Below are 19,757 nucleotides of genomic sequence, written 5' to 3' on the forward strand. Positions count from 1 at the left end.
TCAATGATTCTCTCTCATCATTGATGTTTCTGTCTCTCCCTCTCTCTTCAATCTGCATTTTTTTTTAAATGGCAGATACCACTTTGTTCCCTATACATTTTTGTCTGAAATATTTTTGTAATAAAGAGTGTGACTCCATTTTTTGATGTTTAACTGGCATCTTTTAAGCCTCACCTTTCCCTTTCCCCTCTTTGGCCCACAGGTGGGCATGCTGATAAGAAAGCCCACATGATCTTTCTTTGAAGTTTAAACCATGCACGGGAACTTTTGTTCGAGTCACCCTCCCTGGTCACCATAAAAACCCCAAACCAACCTCTTTTCCTGCTCTCTCTCAAGCCATTATTGGGCCTGTTTGGAGCCACCCGGCTCTCATTATGTGAGTAATAATCTTTTCATACCTTCTTGGTGTATGTATATATACATTGAAACCAGATTTTGAGATCTTTGGCTTGAATAGGGTCCATCCCTACACTATATCTGCAGTGATTTTTATTAAATATTTAATGTATAATACACAAAAGAATATTTTATGATTAAAGTATAAAAGTAGCAATTTTGAAAAATACTAGACCTATCACCAAACCTAAGAAATAGAACATTACCTATATATTTGAAGTGCTTTTCCCTGATTTCATGCCTCACTCTTCATAAACAATCTCCCGGTTAATCAGGGTATTAATTACCCTGGATATTTGGTTATTTGATTATCACTCCTCTTATTTTATTTTTACATTTTAATCACAGATGTAAGTATCCCTAAATTATATATTGTTTTGATTTGCATGTTTATTAACTAATATAGATGAAATCATATTGTGCATACTAATTGGGTGCTTTTTCTTTTCAATACTACTTTTGAAAGTTTTATTCATGTTCATTCATGTAGGTGAATGCATTCATTTTCTCTACTATGTTGTATGTCCATTGAATTAATATATTACAAGTAACTTATGGATTCCTCTTTCAGTAGAGATTTGAATTTTCCTTATCTTTTGTTCTTACATGTAATATTGCTATGAACAAGGGCACATAAAGTCTGATGAAAATGTGTAAGAGTTTCTCCAGCATGTTTGGCCAACAGTGGAATTTCTGGATTATACAATATCCTCAGTTTTAGTTTTATTTAATGGTGACAAATTGATTTCCAAAGTGACTGTAAAATTTGACATTCCATTTTTTTAGTTGTTGTTAATCCTCACTCAAGTATATTTTTTCCATTGATTTTTAGAGAGAGTGGAAGGGAGGGAGGAAGGGAATAGAGAAACATTGATGTGAGAGAGATGCATCAATTGGTTCCCATCACAGGTGCCCCAATTCCTGGAGGTGGGGAGTGTACAGGGACAGAGGTGCGGGGATCGAGCCTGCAACTGAGCTATGTGCCCTTGACTGGGAATCAAACTGAGATCCTTCAGTCCATAGGCCAATGCTCTAACCACTGAGCATTGGCCAGGATGGCATTCCACTTTTATATTTGACTGTTTGGGTAAATAATTTTTCTAGCACCATTTATTTAAAGGTTCTTAACTCACTGATCCATATTATCGCCTCTCACATAAGTCAAGTTTGCAAATTCAGATGTTTCTTGATTTACCATAGGATTATGTCCTAATAAACCCAATGTAAGTTGAAATTGTCACAAGTTGCATTCAAGACACCTAAACCACTGAAAATCATAGTTTAGGTTCAGTCAGTTTCTACTTTCACACCATTAAAAAGTCAAAAATTTGTAATTTATGCTGTCTGTACATGTGGTCTGTTTTCAGAGTTCTCTATTCTGACTGATTTAATCGTCTTTTTTTTTTTTTTTTTTGTCTCTTTCTGTACAAGTACAATTTGGGCTTGTGAATTTGGCTTAGTTATAAGCCTTGATATCTACTAGAAAAATACTTGCACTTTATTATTTTTCTTTAGGAGTTTCCTAACTATTCTTAGTCATTTGCTGTTACATAGAAATTTTAGAAACAGCTTATTAAGCCACTAACCAAAAACAAAAACAAAAACAACCCTAAAGCAAACAACAACCAAAAACTTATTACACTTTTAATGAGATTGAATTGAATCTATAAGTCAATTCAGGAGGAGTACTTGAAAATTATTGACATATTTTTGCAGTCTTGAATTTACCTATATATAAATATGGCATAATTCCCCATTTGTCCAAGTCATCTTTATTGTCCTTAAAGAAAGTCTTCTTGTTTTCCCCAGGAAGGGCTTGCATATTTTTAGTTAGATTTATTTCTAGCTACTTCATTTTTATATGCTATTGTAAATGTAATCTTTTCCTAAATTAGGTTTTACATTTTAAAAGTTGTGTTTTGATGGTTATATAAAATAAACTGACTTGTATATCTTGGTTTTGTTTCCAGATTCAGTTTACAAAAATTCAAAGAGTTTACAAACTCGTTCCAATAATTTATCTAAAAATTATTTTGATTTTTCTCTGTGTCTCTAAATAACATTTTTTTTAAGCTTTAAAATAAATTGATTTTAGCGGGAGAGAGGAAGGGAGAGGAAGAATGAGAAACATAGCTCCTGCATGTCCCCTATTGGGGTGGAGCTGCAACCTTGTGTCCTGACTGGGAATCAAACCGGCAGCTTTTTGCTGCACTTGATGCCCAACCAACTGAGCCACATTGGTCAGGGCTCTAAATAATAACAGTTTTGATTCTTCCTTTCCAGGCCTTGCATCTTTTAACTCTTTTTCTTGCCTTTAACTGGCTAGAACCTTCAGTGCAATGCTGTATAGAAATGTCTTGTTCCTGATTGTAAAAAGGAGGTTTTACCATAAAGTAAGTATATAGACTTTTTGTAGATCCTCTACATTGACTGATGGTGATCCTGAGGTGCCCTTTGGTTGCCTGACTATAAAATAGTTGGGACTGGGAACACTTCCTCTCCCCAGTTCAGCTGGAGGAGTAAGCCTGAGCCTAACTTTTTCAGGACTGGATACTCTTCTTCCTCAAGGTGCCTGAATCGAATTTCCCTAAGGTTATCAGTAAACATGGAAACATGACCGTACAAAGACTTGAACACAATTATCATGGTGGCATTTTTCACAATAGCCAAAAAGTGGAAACAACCTAAATGTTTATCACCTGGTAAATGAATAAATAAAATATGGTATAGTCTTACAAGTAAAAAAGAATGAATTACTGACACATGCTACTACATGGATGACTACAAAACCATTATTATACTCAGTGAAAAAAAGCCAACCACAAAGAAACACATTGTATTGTTCTATTTATGTTAAATGTCCAAAAAAGGCAAATAGATTAGTGTTTTCTAGGGTTGGGAATGGGAATGGAAAATGGCTGTAAATGAACATGAGGTTTCTTTTTAAGTGATGGAAATGTTCTAAAATTAGGTTGTGGAGGGGTGTTTGTATAACTAAAGTTACAGTAAAGTTCATTTATATACTTAAAATAGATTAATGTTATGGTATATAAATTATATCTTAATGAGGTTGTTTAAAAAAAAAAGATCAATAAAAGCAGCTGAAGTTTCATGATAATTATCTGACTGACTGGTTTCTAAACCTAGCTGTCTTAGTGTCTAGGTCCTGACTGATTATTCCCTGCATACAGGCTGCTCTGATCCTTGTATGGATGTTAGGATAGCAAAGGGGCAGGAGATCGTGGCAAACAAATTACTGAACTGCTGCCATCTATTCAATTGCTTGCTAACTATACTTTCTACACTAAAGGCCATCCCTATTCTTCTATAATAATAAAAGTGTAAGATGCTAATTAGATCAGACAGCCAAATGACCTTCTAGACGTCCTTCTGGATAAAGCCACGGTGGCGGGGGGCGGGGAAAGGCAGAGGTGGTTAGGGGCAATCAGGCAAGCAGGCAGGAAGAGTGGTTAGGGGCTATCAGGCAGGCAGGCAAGGGCTTAGGGATGATCAGGCAGGTAGGCAGGTGAACTGTTAGGAGCTAGCCGTCCCAGATTGCGAGAGGGATGTCCAACTGCCAGTTAGACACTATCCTGCCAGTTAGGCTCTGTCCCACAAAGGAATCCCTGTGGGATCAGGCCTAAACCAGTAATCGGACATCCCCCAAGGGGTCCTGGATTGTGAGAGGATGTAGGCCAGACTGATGCTCCCCTCCCCCCCCTCCACCCCCCCGCCGTGCATGAATTTCATCCACCAGGCCTCTAGTAAATAATTATAAGCCTTATAGCAAGGCTATATAGTACACATCTCCCTGTCCCCCATTGTAGAACCACACCTCCATCCAACAGTGCTCTGGCCCCTGCTTATCTCTGCATTGGATTATGAGAAAAAGGAATTGGACCTTGTCTTGCCGAAGTATTCCAAGTTTCCCCCTAAAGCAAGACAAAACAAAAACCTGTTATGTATATGCATATCAGATATCACTATAGTGTTTGCCTTCACTTACTTCTTTAAAAAATTTGTAAATGGATTTTTTTTTTTTAAGAGGAGAGGAGAGGGAGAGAGAGAAAAACATTGATGTGAGAGCAAAACATGAATCAGTTGCCTTCTGCAGGTTCCCTACCTAGGATTAAGCCCACAACCTTTTGGTGCATGGGATGACAATCAACTGAGCCACACTACCCAGGGCTCATCTATTTCTAGTCTTAGTTTGCTAATAACATTGTTATTATGGTGGACATGGAATGATTGAAATTTCCCCCATCTATTGAGGTGATTATCTTATATTTCTCCTTTAAGATGTTAATGTGATGAGTTACAAAGATTAATTTTAGATTAGCATTCTAATCCACTCCTCTGTTTATGAGACAAACCCAGCTTGGTCAGTGTAGCAGATGCTGTTGGTGCCCCACCCAGATCTCCTGGGGTCCTTTTACCAGTTTGGCATACCCACCCCCCAGCTGCTGCCAGTGATATTGCTAACAGGTCATACTCTCATGGTTCTCGGGAGACTTGCCCCTCTTCAAAGGCCATCCCTATTCTTCTATAAAAATAAAAGTGTAAGATGCTAATTAGATCAGCCAGCCAAATGACCTTCTGGACGTCCTTCTGGATAAAGCCACGGTGGCGTTAGTCCACTAGAAGATACTTCCTTAGATGATCCTGTGGTGATCCTAGAAATATCGGTGGTTAAGACATCTTATGGGATCTCTAGAAAGCATCAGAAGGAGAGTTGCAATGGAGATGTCAACCAGCCACACTCACGGTTACCACAGTGCTGATTAATGGGCTCATGAATTGAGGAGCCATTATGGCAGAGATAAAGGCTATACATGGGCACAAAAGCATGGCATCCCTCACCAAAGCTGACGTTGCTACCTCTGCCACCATACCTGCCAACAACAGAGTCTGATACTATGCCTTTGATCATGAATCCTTGAGGAGATCAACCAGCCACTTAGTGGCACTTGATAACATAAGACCCCTTGCCCCCTGGAAAGGACAGCAATTCATTTTGAATAAGATTGACGTATTTTCTAAGTGTGAATTTACCTTTCATATCTGCTTTGAAAGTGGTCAGCACCTCTACTCAGGGGCTCAGAGAGCATCTGATTCACTGATGTGGGATCTTCCACATACTCTCACTTCAAATCAAGGGACTGAATTTATGAAAAAAGATTCAGTAGTGGGCACATGCCTGTGTGATTCACTGGTGCTGCTACATTCCATATCATTCATGCACTGCTAGCCTGATAGAGCAATGGAATGGCCTCTACGAAACACAGCTGAAGCAACAGCTTGGAGATGATATCCTATAAACATGGAGCACTGTCCTTCAGATACAGTGTGAAGGTTAAAGCAGAGGTTAGCAAACTATGGTTGAGAGGCCAAACATGGCTTGCTGCTATTTTACAAACTTTTTGTTGGAACATAACCACACTCATCATCTACATATTGTCTCTGGCTTCTTTCAAATTGTGATCAACCAGAATCCTGGAGAAGTTGTAAAAGAATGGAGTGAACCTAATGTGCAAAGCAAGTGGACCTGAGTGGTACAAGGGGTGGAGCAGAGCAGACGATGTTGGTGCTCTGTCTAGATCTCCTGGGTCTCATTATATTGATTCTGTGTGCCCACTCTTCTCCAGGTGCCTCACATGATGCTACTAATGGCTCACACCTGCAACATTTTCTGGAAGCTTGCCCTTAGTAGATTGGAGCAACATCACCAGGAGGTGTCTGGAAGTTATGCTCCACTCATCTCTGTAACAGTCAGTAAACAGTGACTGCCTATTGCCTGATAGGGAGGTACAAAAGCCTCACATCCTTGTCGCCATGTGCAAAGACGGTGGTGTGTTGTATGCATTAGAGCTCCTGGAGATTTCAGGCTGAGGCTATACCAAGCATGTCAAACTTGCGGCCTGTGGGCTGCATGTGGCCCATAACGAATATTTTTGTGGCCCCCCCCCCCCCCAATATGATGCTATGTAAGAAGCATTTTAATAAAAATTTCAAATTTAATTTTTACAATGTTCGCTAATGACTGATTACTATAATGGTGTTGTATTCATTTCCCTTATGCGCCTCACATGCAGGTGCACCATTTCTCTCCACTTAATACCAGCAGGGACTATTTTAGCAACCGATTGCCGTGTCATTAGTCTTGGACTGACTTGTTTGATGTGCGCAACAGGAAATATTTCACTTTCGGAGAACAAGAAAAATAGGTTTATTTGCGTTATGTTTAATTTGTGCAGTTATTCAGTGTCTGGTAAGTTAATGTTCAAGAAAAAATATTAATTTTTATTAAAATGTTTTATTATTTTACGTTAACAATTACTCATTTATTTCAGCCCTTTGTACTCAGCATGCCCCTAATCGAAATAAACCTACGTTTCTATGAAAATTGAAGCTTTGTTTTTGTGCAGCCCACATAAACTTAGACCCTGTTTATTTGGCCCATGTTAGCCTTTGAGTTTGACATACTTGGGCTACCCCGAGCTGAAACCACACTCTTGCTTTGCTTCTTCCCTTAGCCTCTGTGGTTTCCCCTCATTCCCTTACAATTTCTTTTTTTTCTTTCCTTTTTGGTAAGTATAGTTATGAGGATGGACTGTAAAAGATGCTGTTGATATGTTGATTCGTCTAAAACATGCAGCCCATGATTGTGTTTGGTCCAAGATATCTCATGTAATTATGTTATTTCTTCCTTTAAAATTTTGATTATATCTTTTCTGCTTTTGTAAAGTTTATTCTATTTCCCTCCTAATGTCTAAAGATGGAATGCTTAGCTCGTTAATGTTGAGCCTCTTTTGTGCTTTTTTAGGAATATATAATTTTCCTCAAAATAAGACTTTAGCAGTATCTCCCAAGTACTGAATATGACTATCATTCAAATCTAAGAAGTTTCTGATTTTCATTAAGACATTTTTTTTAACCCACAAATAAACTTTCCAAATACATGGCAATATTTCTACTTGTCTGTTGTTATTGATTTTTAACTTAATTTTATCATTGTCAAATACGTGTTCTATATGATATGAATTGCTTGAAATTTATTGCGATTTGTTTATGAACTATCATAAATATTTTGTGCTTGAAAAGAATATATTCTGCTGCTGTTGAGTGTGGTGTTCTATACTTATCTTTTTTATTAAGCTTGTTGTGTTGTATAGATTTATTTTATATCCTTATATTTTTGGTCCTTTTAATTTACTGTGAGGAAATTAAGTTAAAATCTTCCTTTAAGATAGCAAATTTGTTCATATATTATGAGACTATGCTATTAAGAGCATAAGTTTAGAACTGCTATATTTTCCTAATGAAGTTTTTATTTTTATGTAGTGTCCATCTTTATCACTAGAAATACTTTTTTGATTTAAAATCTCATATTTTGTATGATACTAGTATAGTTACACAAGATTTCCTTGTTAGTTTTCCCCAGGCCTTGACTTTTAGACTTTCTCTGCTCAAATGTTTTGGGTGAGGCACTTACAAAGACCATACAGTTGGATTATTTTTAATCTAGTCTGATAGTCTTTGACTTCTAATTAGATAGTTTAGACAAATTCCATTTATTAGGATCAGTTTTACATTTGATACCGTAGATAATTTTATTATAAAAATATTCACTGACCTTTCCTAATAACTCCTCCTTATAAGGCCCCTCTCTTCTAGGCCTGCTCCTGTTGAAGTATTATATTGTACTTCTAACCCCATTAATGCCTAAGTACATTAATAGGCTTGGCCATGTGATTGATTGATTTCTTTTTTTTTAGCAATTAAAAGTTAGTATAATTAAATGTGCAACTTCTGGGTCACATTGTTGTTCTGAGTTGCTCTCTGCTACAGTAATGTGGTGTGCCAGATTGAAGCAATTCCTTGGGTCTTGATCTGAGATTGAATATCTAAAGCCAACTGAAGACTGGCATGCAATGTGAGTGAGAAGTAAATCTTAGATTCTGTAAGGCTATCTGCATTTGCTTCATAGGGATTTTGAAATTTTGGTGGGCAAATATTGCTAACGCCCTCCATATTTGAGGCGAGGAATGTTCCTTGATTCAGTTGCTCTACAGAGAATTGAGGGATTTCTTGTTCCATTATTCTTTGTGGCCCTGACTCTACCTTCTGGAAAAAAAAAATTTCCTTTTCCTTTGTCCTTCTTGACCACCTCTGAAATAGAGGGCAACAGATCCTCCTTTTGGATCATGATTTTCTTAGTGTTTTCTTGCCCTATTTCCTCTGGCAATAAAACTACCAAAAATTCAACAGACTCCCTATCTATTTTATTCCAATCAGCTATATGTGCCAGATATCCATGGTTTTTTATAAGATGTACTTTCTTAGGGTGTTCCTCTTTTCTCACATACATATATTCTAATTCCCAACCCCCTTTTTTAAAAATATATTTTATTGATTTTTACAGAGAGGAAGGGAGAGGGATAGAAAGCTAGAAACATCGATGAGAGAGAAACATCAACCAGCCACCTCTTGCACACTCCCTTCTGGTGATGTGCCCGCAGCCAAGGTACATGCCCCTGACCAGAATCGAACCCGGGACCCTTCAGTCCGCAGGCCGATGCTCTATCCACTGAGCCAAACTGGTTTTGGCTTCCCAACCCCTTTAATACCAAGTAACCTGGGTCTATTAGAGGTCACTGGGGAAGATACATAAGTTGTTTTATCTGAATAAGCAATTTTTGGGGCACCACACCCTAATTGGCCTTTTGCCCTGAAGTCCTTAATCCATCTAATGGTTTTCACAAAGTTATAAAGGGCACACTTTTAATTTGACCTCTGCTTCAAAATTGTGTTATAATTAGCCTTTGTTACTCAAAGATTTTATTACACTTCATTTTTACATTTTAGGGTGGTAAGGTAGTGGTTTTTTTGTTTGTTTGTTTGTTTTGTTTTTATTTCTAAAAGTCCATGGATTTTTATATTTTCTATTGTCTTTATTCCTGTTTGCAAACATATGAATTATTTTCTGAATTCAGGAAATGGTCAAAGGCTATCAACAGTTACCAGCATTCACTAGTAAAGTTTTGTTTTCCAACTTCTTCCCCTAGATACTTATGGCTCTGTAACCTTAGACAAGTTACTTAACCTCTTGTGTATAGTTTTCTTTAGTTTACTAGTATAATATTGAGTTAGTAATAATACTATCTTCTTCAGAGGGATTTTTGAGGATTTAAAGTAATCAAGTAAACCCTTAGAACACTCTTTGGCATGATAAGTGCTTCCTACTATAATTATTACTACAGTGTAAGCACTTCAGTTTGCATTCCTTGCTGTAGACAGAACTCCATCCCTCCACCATTAGATAGATTAAGCCAGACAATTAGATCAGATCATAACAAGAGAGCAGCTGTGCTTTCTGGGTTATTCTGCCCTAAGCAATTCTGCACAGGGACATCAATCATCCAGCCCATGGTGAGCTAAAGTGTGGCCAGTCCAATTACTTTTTATAGTCTCTATTCTAAAGGGAAGATCCTGCCTCACATCCTTCCTGCAGTTTTCAGTTTCCTGGCTCCAGATATCCTGCACATAATTAACCAGAAAGGAACAAGCAACACTTGTTGCAAGGTAGTGCTCTCTAAATTCACACAAGGAAGAAACAGCCTTTTCCCACATTCACCATGCACCTCACTCCAAAGAAGTCACAGCATCTCAGACATATTTCTGATTCAAACACACATGAGAAGCCCTATCTCTCCCCTCCCCGCCGCCACCTCCCCCCAAAAAGATAAAATCAATTAAGTCAGGACTGGAAAAAAAGTTGGCAATTTATAAAAGATTTCCAAAGAATCCTAAAGCCTGGCTTTAAATAATCATATCTAGATATAAATTTAGATTATAAATATAACTGCACGAACTTTGTGCACGGGGGTGGGAGGTGGGGGGTGGGTGTCCCTTAGCCCAGCCTGCACCGTCTCTAATCTGGGACCCCTCAAGGGATGCCCGACACACATCTCTCTCATAATCTAGGACTGCTGGCTTCCAACCACTTGCCTGCCTGATTGTCCCTAATCCCTCTGCCTGCCAGCCTGATCACCCCCTAACCACTCCTCTGCCAGCCTGATTGATGCCTACCTGCTCCCCTGCTGGTCCTATTGCCCCTAACTGCCTTCCCCTGTCGGCCTGATCACCCCCAGCTGCCCTCCCCTGCAGACCTAGACCTCCTCCCCAACTGCCCTCTCCTGCAGGCCTGATCCCCCCCAACTGCCCTTCCCTGGAGGCCTGGTCACACCCAACAGCCCTCATCTGCCAGCCCAGTCACCCCTAACTACCCTCCCATGCAAGCCTGATTGCCCCTAATTGCCCTTCCTTGCAGGCCTGGTCCCTCCCAATTGCTCTCCCCTGCTGGCCATCTTGTGGTGGCCATCTTGTGTCCACATGGGGCAGTGATCTTTGACCACATGGGGGCAGCCATCTTGTGTGTTGGAGTGACAGTCAATTTGCATATTAACCTTTTATTAGATAGGATGTACATATATAATTTTAACAGAAAGAGTCTCTCCATAGTATCTTAAAATCAGCTCTTTTCACTGTATTACTAATGTATTTGATGTCAATACATTTACTTTTACAATATTGTTTTTCTGGTTTATTATATTCTGTATGAATGTAACAGTTGCCTATACTTGACATCTACATTATTTTCTGAGACTCCCTAAGACAAAAGTGATGTTATAAACACTCTTATAAATAAAATTCGGAGAGCAGGTTTATTTGTTTACCTTGGGATTATTATCATAATTTTTTTTTAGATGTAGTTCTAAGTCTTGCCCACCTTTGGAAATAATCCATTTGTAAGAAAGAAAATCTTAAAATATCCTAATTTGAATGTTCCACTTATTTCCAGTTAGAACTTAATTGACACAAAGACTATTACTTATAATATCTACAGTGTGTCTTATACTTTACATTCTTTACTTAAATCACCCAACAGCCATTTGTATTGTATTATTATCCTCATTTATAAAATGAGGCTCAAAGAAATAAAGGAGTATATGTTCAAAGTCACAGATGGTTAAGAGCAGAAAATTTGAATTCTTTCTGGTCAGACTTCAAAGTTCAGGAACTTCCTAACACCATGTTCCTGAAGAGATAACATATTCAGTTTTTTATAGATCCAAAAGTATGTTAGGTGCAGTAAGGAAGATGACTATTTAAAACGGTCAGTGAATGAATTTGTAAAATGAATCATTCATTCACTAAAAATAGATGGAAATTAAAATGTTTAGTTATAAAGTAGATGAAATCAAGAGATACTTTTTTTATAATTTCCTTTGACCCTGAAAAATGCACAACTTGTACCATCTACTTTGAGATGGATGCATGCTCAGGCTAAACTCCATGCTCTTCCTCAGTGCCTGTCCCAAGTTCTTTGAAAAGTCTGTAATCATGAATGTAACTCTCTGTTTTTATACTTACTAGAGGCCTGGTTCACGAAATTTGTGCACTCAGAGGGAAGTCCCTCAGCCTGGACTGCACCCTTTCACAGCCCAGGAGCCCTCAGGGGACGTCCAACAGTTGGACATCTTTAAGCCATCAGTTGGACATCTTCAGCACTGCTGCAGAGGCAGGAAAGGCTCCCACCAATGCTGCTGTGCTAGCCAGCCATGAGCCCAGCTTCTGGCTGAGCAGTGCTCCCCCTGTGGGAGCACACTGACCACCAGGGACAGCTTCTGCATCGAGCATCTGCCCTCTGGTGATCAGTGTATGTCATAGCAACCAGTGGTTCTGCTCTTCAGTCAATTTGCATATTGGCCTTTTATTATATAGGATAGATTAACCTTTTCCCACTAGGCATTGATGGAAACATAAATATTAATGCCAACATATCTTAGATTTAACAGAGAAAATGTTTATTTTTTATTTTTTATTGATTTTGTACAGAGAGGAAGGGAGAGAGATAGAGAGCTAGAAACATCGATGAGGGAGAGTCATCGATCAGCTGCCTCTTGCACACCCCCTACTGGGGATATGCCAGCAACCAAGGTACATGTCCTTCACCGGAATCGAACCCGGGTCCCTTCAGTCCCCAAGCCGACGCTCTATCCATTGAGCCAAACCGATTTCGGCAACAGAGAAAATGTTTGAAGAGTGTGCCACATTCTCTGTATGTAAGGTATCTTAGGTTATAGGTTCTGGTTGGTTCCTTTTTGCTCACTCTTTGATCTAAGTCTGTCCACCTTTTGGAGAGATCAGCGTCTACCAGTTGAAAGATCAATGCAGTGCATCCTGTTCACCCAGTTTGTCAACTCCTGAAATAGAATTTGTCAGTTTGTAGTTTTGTATTACTACAGTATTTCGGCTGCCCTTCAGAAAAGTTGAAACTCTTGCCGAAACCGGTTTGCCTCAGTGATAGAGCGTCAGCCTACCACTGAAAGGTCCCGGGTTCGATTCTGGTCAAGGGCATGTACCTTGGTTGCGGGCGCATCCCCGGTGGGGGGTGTGCAAGAGGCAGCTGGTCGATATTTCTCTCTCATCGACGTTTCTAGCTCTCTATCTCTCTCCCTTCCTCTCTGTAAAAAATCAATAAAATTAAAAAAAGAAAAAAAAAAAAAGGAAAGTTGAAACTCTCACTCACTGGCACCCTGGGCAGGTATCAATTAGGATAGGTTTACTTGCAAGAAAGGGTGCCTTAAACCATAAGAAATGTTCTTGTTTCTTTTTTTATATGTGTTTCATTGATTTTAGAGAGAGGAAGGGAGAAGGGAAGAGATAGAAATGTTGATCAGTTACACCCCGTACTGGGGATGGAGCCAGCAATCTAGCATGTTCTCTGACCAGGAATTGAACTAGTGCTTGCTTCATGGGTCAATACTCAAGTACTGAGCCACACTGGCCAGGCAAAATGTCCTTGTTTTTTAAGAAAGATATTTAAAGTGGGCAGTTCCAGAAATGATTGGCAACTCAAAAATGTCATCAGCAGCCCTAGCCGGCTTGGTTTAGTGGATAGAGCATCAGCCTGTGGACTAAAGGATCCCTGGTTTGATTCTTGCCAAGGGCACATGCCAGGGTTGCAGGCTCGATTCCCCCCAGCTGGGGACGTGCAGGAGGCAGCCAGTCAATGATTCTCTCTCATCATTGATGTTTCTATTTCTCTATCTCTCTCCCTTCCTCTCTGAAATAAATTTAAAAAAATTAAGAAAAAGAAAAAAAGAATATTAAAAAATGTCATCAACCATCCAGTCACGAGATGGCTAACACAGCTCTAGGCATTAACACTTCATATTACTATCAAAAGTGATAAAAGCAGGCAAAGGAAAAATACTTTTTCCATTCATTTGGAAGGAAATATCTTACAGATTTTGTCCTAGCCCATATGGGAACTGGATCACATGGCCATCCCTAACTGTAAGACAGCTGAAAAGTATCTGGCAAGGGGGTTTTAAAACCCCCAAGATTGGTTTAGGCCAGTCACAATTTATGTGTATTTAGCCTTTTTATTCCTACTTTTTAAGTGCTTTTTTTAAAAAAGGAGAAATTCTGTGGGACAAGCAGCTCATGTGATATGGAAGATCATATGATATTGTGCTCTGATAAAAACAACAATAAAGTTACCTCTATGCTATGATTAGCTTCTTTAATAAGTAGTGGCCTTGGTCTTTGATAGGCTTCTTTAGACTTGGCTATGATAAGAATGAAAGAAATAACAAAGACACCAAAATTGTAGGAATACAAAAGCCAATTAAAAGCCTCTATAGGCTAAACTCATTACAAGTACCATTAAGAGGATGAGCCAAATACTAGTATAAGGAGGCAACTGAAATTGTAGTTCTAAGTCAGGCAGAGAACAATCTGATAGTATCTTTGCTGAAGACAGCTCTCCCTGTCTCTTAAGAGTATGAATCAGTCAGTTTTCCTAGTTAAAAAGGCCCACTTGTTAGGGCAAAAGTCAGGATGTGTGTGCAATGATATGGGCAGTGAAAAAATTTTAAATATCGTTTGTGTGGGAGTGTATGTGTGTGTTCCTCAGCAATGTGTTATGTATTGAAACAAGTCTGATCAACTGCTCTACACCAAATAAAATAATCTGCTCTTTCTAGATCTCTGAGTCTCCCCTATCCTCTTTGTATGATAGCCTCTTATGAACGGGAGAGGAGAGCCAAGAAGCTGCCAAGGTTGTAGCATGGTGGTGTTTACCTCAGAAAGCAACCACATGGGAGGTGAGCTTGGACTTCGAGAGCCATACCCTCTCTGCACTATCTCCCTTGGTGTCACTAGAGCCTCCAACCCAGCTTGTGGAATTAAAAGGTAGTGTCAATGGGGAAGTAATGACTAAATAATGCTAATTTAAAATTAGGATACAAAATGACCCCATTTTTAGTATATTAAGAATGTAATTATTTAAAATTAGGACCTTAATAGTTACTTCCAGGTGATGATATTTGGATAATTTTTCTTTATACTTTTCTGAATGTCTAATTTCCCAGCAATATTTCTTTCATAATTATGTAATGTCCTTTCCCCCCCTCTTTTTTAAAAATCAGTGACACGGAAGAAGATGCAGTTGCAACAGCTGGTACATACTGTTCACCATCTTGAGAGGAGCAAACCTTTCAAGGGCTGTCTTCTTTTCATCGGGAATCGCCTTTCTTGCTGGTGAAGCAGAGAATCGTCAATACGAGTAGATCAAGATCACAAGTTTTGTGATGACTTCTCAGGGGAAGAGACTGCTCAGGGTGTTTGGAGCTGTTCTGTCTGGCTTCCTGCTGCTTTTGGTTCGATGTAGAGCTTGGCAAGTTAATCTTGGTGCTCCACTGAGATTTTGTGATTTTTATTTTTTCATTCTCACCCAGGCTATGTTTTTATTGATTTTTCAGGAAGGGGGTGAGGGGAGAGAGAGAAAAACATCGAGGGGAGAGAGAAAGATTGATTGGTTGCTCCTGTGTGTGCCCCTATCAGGCATCGAACCCACAACCTAGGTATGTGCTCTGATGGAGAATTGAACCCACAACCTTTTGGTGTATGGGAGGATGCTCCAACTGAGCCAGCTGACCAGGGTCAGACTTTGCTATTTATAGATCTGTTTACTTCTAAGCTATAGACAAAAGATAGGCAATATACAAAGTACCTTGCTGGTGGGCAACAGAGTCCACCCCCCACCCACCTACCCAAGGAAACAGCCCTTCATTAGGAAGAGGACTACTTACACCAAGAGGAGGAATGATACAGTATCCGAGGTAGAAGGTATTTAAAGAAAATGAGATCAAGTTAAAGCCTCAGGGACTCCTGGCTGCCTGGCTCCTCCTCAGTAGGTTTTCCCTTGTCTCCTTCTGCTCTCCCCCATCATTCTCTAGGCTCTTCTCATTCCTCCATCCCGACCACTGCTCCTCCGCCCCCACATCTGCAAAAGGCTCACTCCTTCACTCCACTGATGCCTGTTAACTGCTCAAGTGTTAACCTCTTCTGAGAGACCTTCTCAGAGAATTCAGTCTAGATTGCTAAAACATGCCCACCACAGCCTTCCATCTGGCTTGAGTTTTCTTTGTGTCACTTATTCTCATTTTAAGTTTTATAAAAACACACCTAAGTTTACTTGTTGATTATCTCCCTTGGACACAGAAGCACAGTGAGAGCAGGAACTTTCTCGTTCACTGCTGAATCTCCATACCCGGACACTGGCATGTAGGTGTAGTCAGCTTTCAGTGAATAATTGTGTCATCAATGAATGAAGAAATTGTCCCCCTCAACTCACTTGAGAAGGCGATTTCGTGGCCGCTTTAGCTCCCATCACTAAGTTGCAGTAACTCAGAATCTGATGTTGAATACGTTTGTCCCTCTCTTATCTTGTTCACTGCCAGACTTTTAATTGTATTTGTGTCTACTTCATTTCCTTCAATCTTTCCCCTGGGGAATCCCCTTAGAGCCTCAACCTTTCCCAGGTGTCTCCTTGTGTTCTTTTTTTGCCAGCTTTACTGAGATATGATTGACAAATAAAATTTGCATATATTTAGGTTGTATGACATTATTCTTTTAAGGTGTGCAATGTGATGACTTAATATAATCTATACTTTTGTGGTGAGAACATTTAACATCTTCTCTCAGCAAATTTTAAGCATACAGTATTGTTAACTATAGCATCATTCTGTGCATTAGACTCCCAGAACTTATTAATCTTACAACTGAAAGTACCCCTTGACCAACGTCTCCCCATTTCCTCCATCTCATACCCCATGGCAACCACTATTCTATTCTTTGGTCCCATGAGTTTGACTTTTTTAGACTCTCTATATAAGATACAGTATTTGTCTTTCTCTGTGTGGCTTATTTCAGTTAGCATGGCCTCCAGGTTGATCCACGTTGTTGCAAATGGCTTTCTTTGTGCACTTCATCATAATTGAAACCTGTTCTTCCCCACTTGGACCTCACCTTTGAACTTCAGAGACTATAACTAGTGTCCAAGGTCAGTGACCCGAAGAAGCCCACAATGGCAGAAATCCTGTGGGGCCTAATAACACTAATTAAGTGATACTTAATTCAGGTCTGTGATAAGTTTTTCTCCCTCAACAAAATGGAACAGCTAGTCCTGCATTAAAACCTCTTACCAACTCTGGAACTTACAAACATGAGGGGAAAAGTCAACATGCCAGGAACAGTCGAATAGAAATGTCTTATATCCTGGATTACATTACTGACCTGCTGAATTACCCTGAGATCACTTTCCTTTGGACTTCTTATGAGAGGGTCAGGAGAAAGGATTTCTTTAAGGATGGAAGATACTTGCACAAATAGAATGTACTTGCATATTAATTCCTTTAATATTTTATAGACAAAGATGCCTATTCTTTTTTGTTATTCAATATTGTTTTATAAGTTTTAGCCAACATAAGAAAACAAAATGAAAAATTATAAATATTGGTAAATAGTAAAATTTTTATTTTCAGGTTAGAAGATTGTTTTCCTAGAAAAACAATCTAAGAAATTCTACTTTGTTTCACTTTTCTCATCTATAGAATTTATATATCTACCTTAGATGTAACTGGTCTACCTTATAGGGCTATTATGAGAATTAAATGAGCTAATCCTATATAATAAAGAGGCAAAATGCAAATTGACCATCACTCCAACACACAAGATGGCCCCCCATGTGGTCAAATATGGCCACCCCCAGGTAGATACAAGATGGCCGCCACAAGATGGCCAGCAGGGGAAGGCAGTTGTGGGTGATCAGGCCAGCAGGGGAGGGCAATTAGAAGGGACCAGGCCTGCAAGAGAGAGCAGTTGGGGGTGACCAGACCAGCAGGGGAGAGCAGTTGGGGGCTATCAGGCATGCAGGGGAGGGCAGTTAGGGGTAACTGGGCCAGCAGCAGAGGGCAGTTGGGGGTAACCAGGCCTGTAGGGGAGGACAGTTGGGAGGAACTAGGCTAGCAGGGGAGGGTAGTTGAGGGTGACCAGGCTGGCAGGGGAGCAGTTAGGTGTCGATCAGCTTGGAGGGGAGTGGTTAGGGACAATCAGGCAGACAAGCAGGTGAGTGGTTGGGAGCCAGTAGTCCTGGATTGTGAGAGGGATGTCCAACTGCCCATTTAGGTCCAGGCTGGGCTGACAGACATAGCCTCCCCTGTGCACAAATTTCATGCACTGGGCCTCTAGTACACATAAAATACTTAGAACAATGGCTAGCCCTTTGTTAGTTTTCCATAAATGTTAGGCTATTATTTAAATATTAAATAAGTTAACTGGATACAAAGTAAAATACTTTTTTAAAAAGTTCATTTTAATATAATTTTAAAAATACATATATTTTTTGCATTTAATTTATTCTTTATTGTTGAAAATATTACAGATGTCTCCTTTGTCCACCCCCACCCCCCATTGATTCCCTCCACCCCACAACTGCCCCTCTCAGGCCTCTATTGTCTGTGTTCATATATACATATTAGAGGCCCAATGCATGAATTCATGCACAGGTGGGGTCTGGCCGGCCCACCCTGATGGGGGCCCACCGGGGCGGGGCCAGCCAGGGGGAGGGGCTTTGAGAGGGTTTTAGGGCATGTCCAGCCCACCTCAGTTCCAATCGGCTGGACCCCAGCAGAAAGCTATCCTACTGGTTGGAGCATCTTCCCCCTGGTGGTCAGTGTATGTCATAGCGATGGATCAACTGGATGACTGTCTGCCCCCTGGTGGTCACTGCACGGTCACAGCAAGTGGTTGAGTGGCCTTAGCATATTATGCTTTGATTGAACAGATGACTGGATGACTGGATACTTAGCATATTGGGCTTTTATTATATAGGATAGGTTTTTCCTGTTATTCACTCCCAACTCACTGCCCCACCCCCACCTTCTTTCTGAAATTGATTAGTCTGTTCCATGCTTCTATGTCTCTGGATCTATTTTGTTCATCAGTTTATTTTGTTCACTAGAGGCCCAGTACACGAAATTCGTGTGGGGTGGAGGGTGTCTCTCACCCCAGCCTGCACCCTCTCCAATCTGGGACATCGAGGGATGTCTAATTGCCTGTTTAGGCCCGATCTCAGTGGGACATCTCTCTCACAATCCAGGACTGCTGGCTCCCAACTACTCGCCTGCCTGCCTTCCTGATTGCCCCTAACTGCCTCCACCTGCCAGCCTGATCACCCCTAACCACTTCCCTGCCAGCCTGATTGATGCCTAACTGCTCCCCTGCCAGTCTGTTTGCCTCTAACTGCCATCCCATGCAAGCCTGGTCACCCCCAACTTCCCTCCTCTGCCGGCCTGGTCCCTCCCAACTGCCCTCCTCTGCTGGCCATCTTGTGGTGGCCATCTTGTGTCCACATGGGGGCAGGATCTTTGATCACATGGGGTTAACCATATTGTGTGTTGGATGGTCAATCTGCATACTCTTATTAGATAGGATGGGTGGGAGCCTGCTGGTTTGCCCTGAAGGATGTCCTAGATCAGGGTGGGGGTTCCCTTGGGGTGTGGAGTGGCCTGGGTGAAGGGCTTGTGGTGGTTTGCAGGCCAGCCATGCCCCCTGGTGACCCAAGCCGAGGTCCTGGTATCTGGGATTTATATATCTTCTACAATTAAAACTTTGTAGCCTGGAGCAGAGCCAGGCCTTCTGCTCGCTTGGTGGTGGCAGCCGTTTTTGTTGGAATTTATTTACCTTCTATAATTGAAACTTTGTAGCATTGAGTGGAGGTCTAGGCCAGCAAGGGCAGGCAGAAAGCTTGGCTTCCTCCATTGCAGGGGAAACCAGGCATCCCTCCTGCTCTCTGTGGCTGTAACCATCTTGTATGGGTTTATTTGCATATTTGCTCCAGATTGGCTGGTGGGCATGGCTGGTGGGCATGGCTTATGGGTGTAGTGGAGTGATGATTAATTTGCATATTACTCTTATTAGGTAGGATTAGATTTCACATGTGAGTGAGA

This window comes from Pipistrellus hanaki, assembly GCF_964339955.1.
Source record: "Pipistrellus hanaki genome assembly, chromosome: 1".
Taxonomy (NCBI): Eukaryota; Metazoa; Chordata; class Mammalia; order Chiroptera; family Vespertilionidae; genus Pipistrellus; species Pipistrellus hanaki.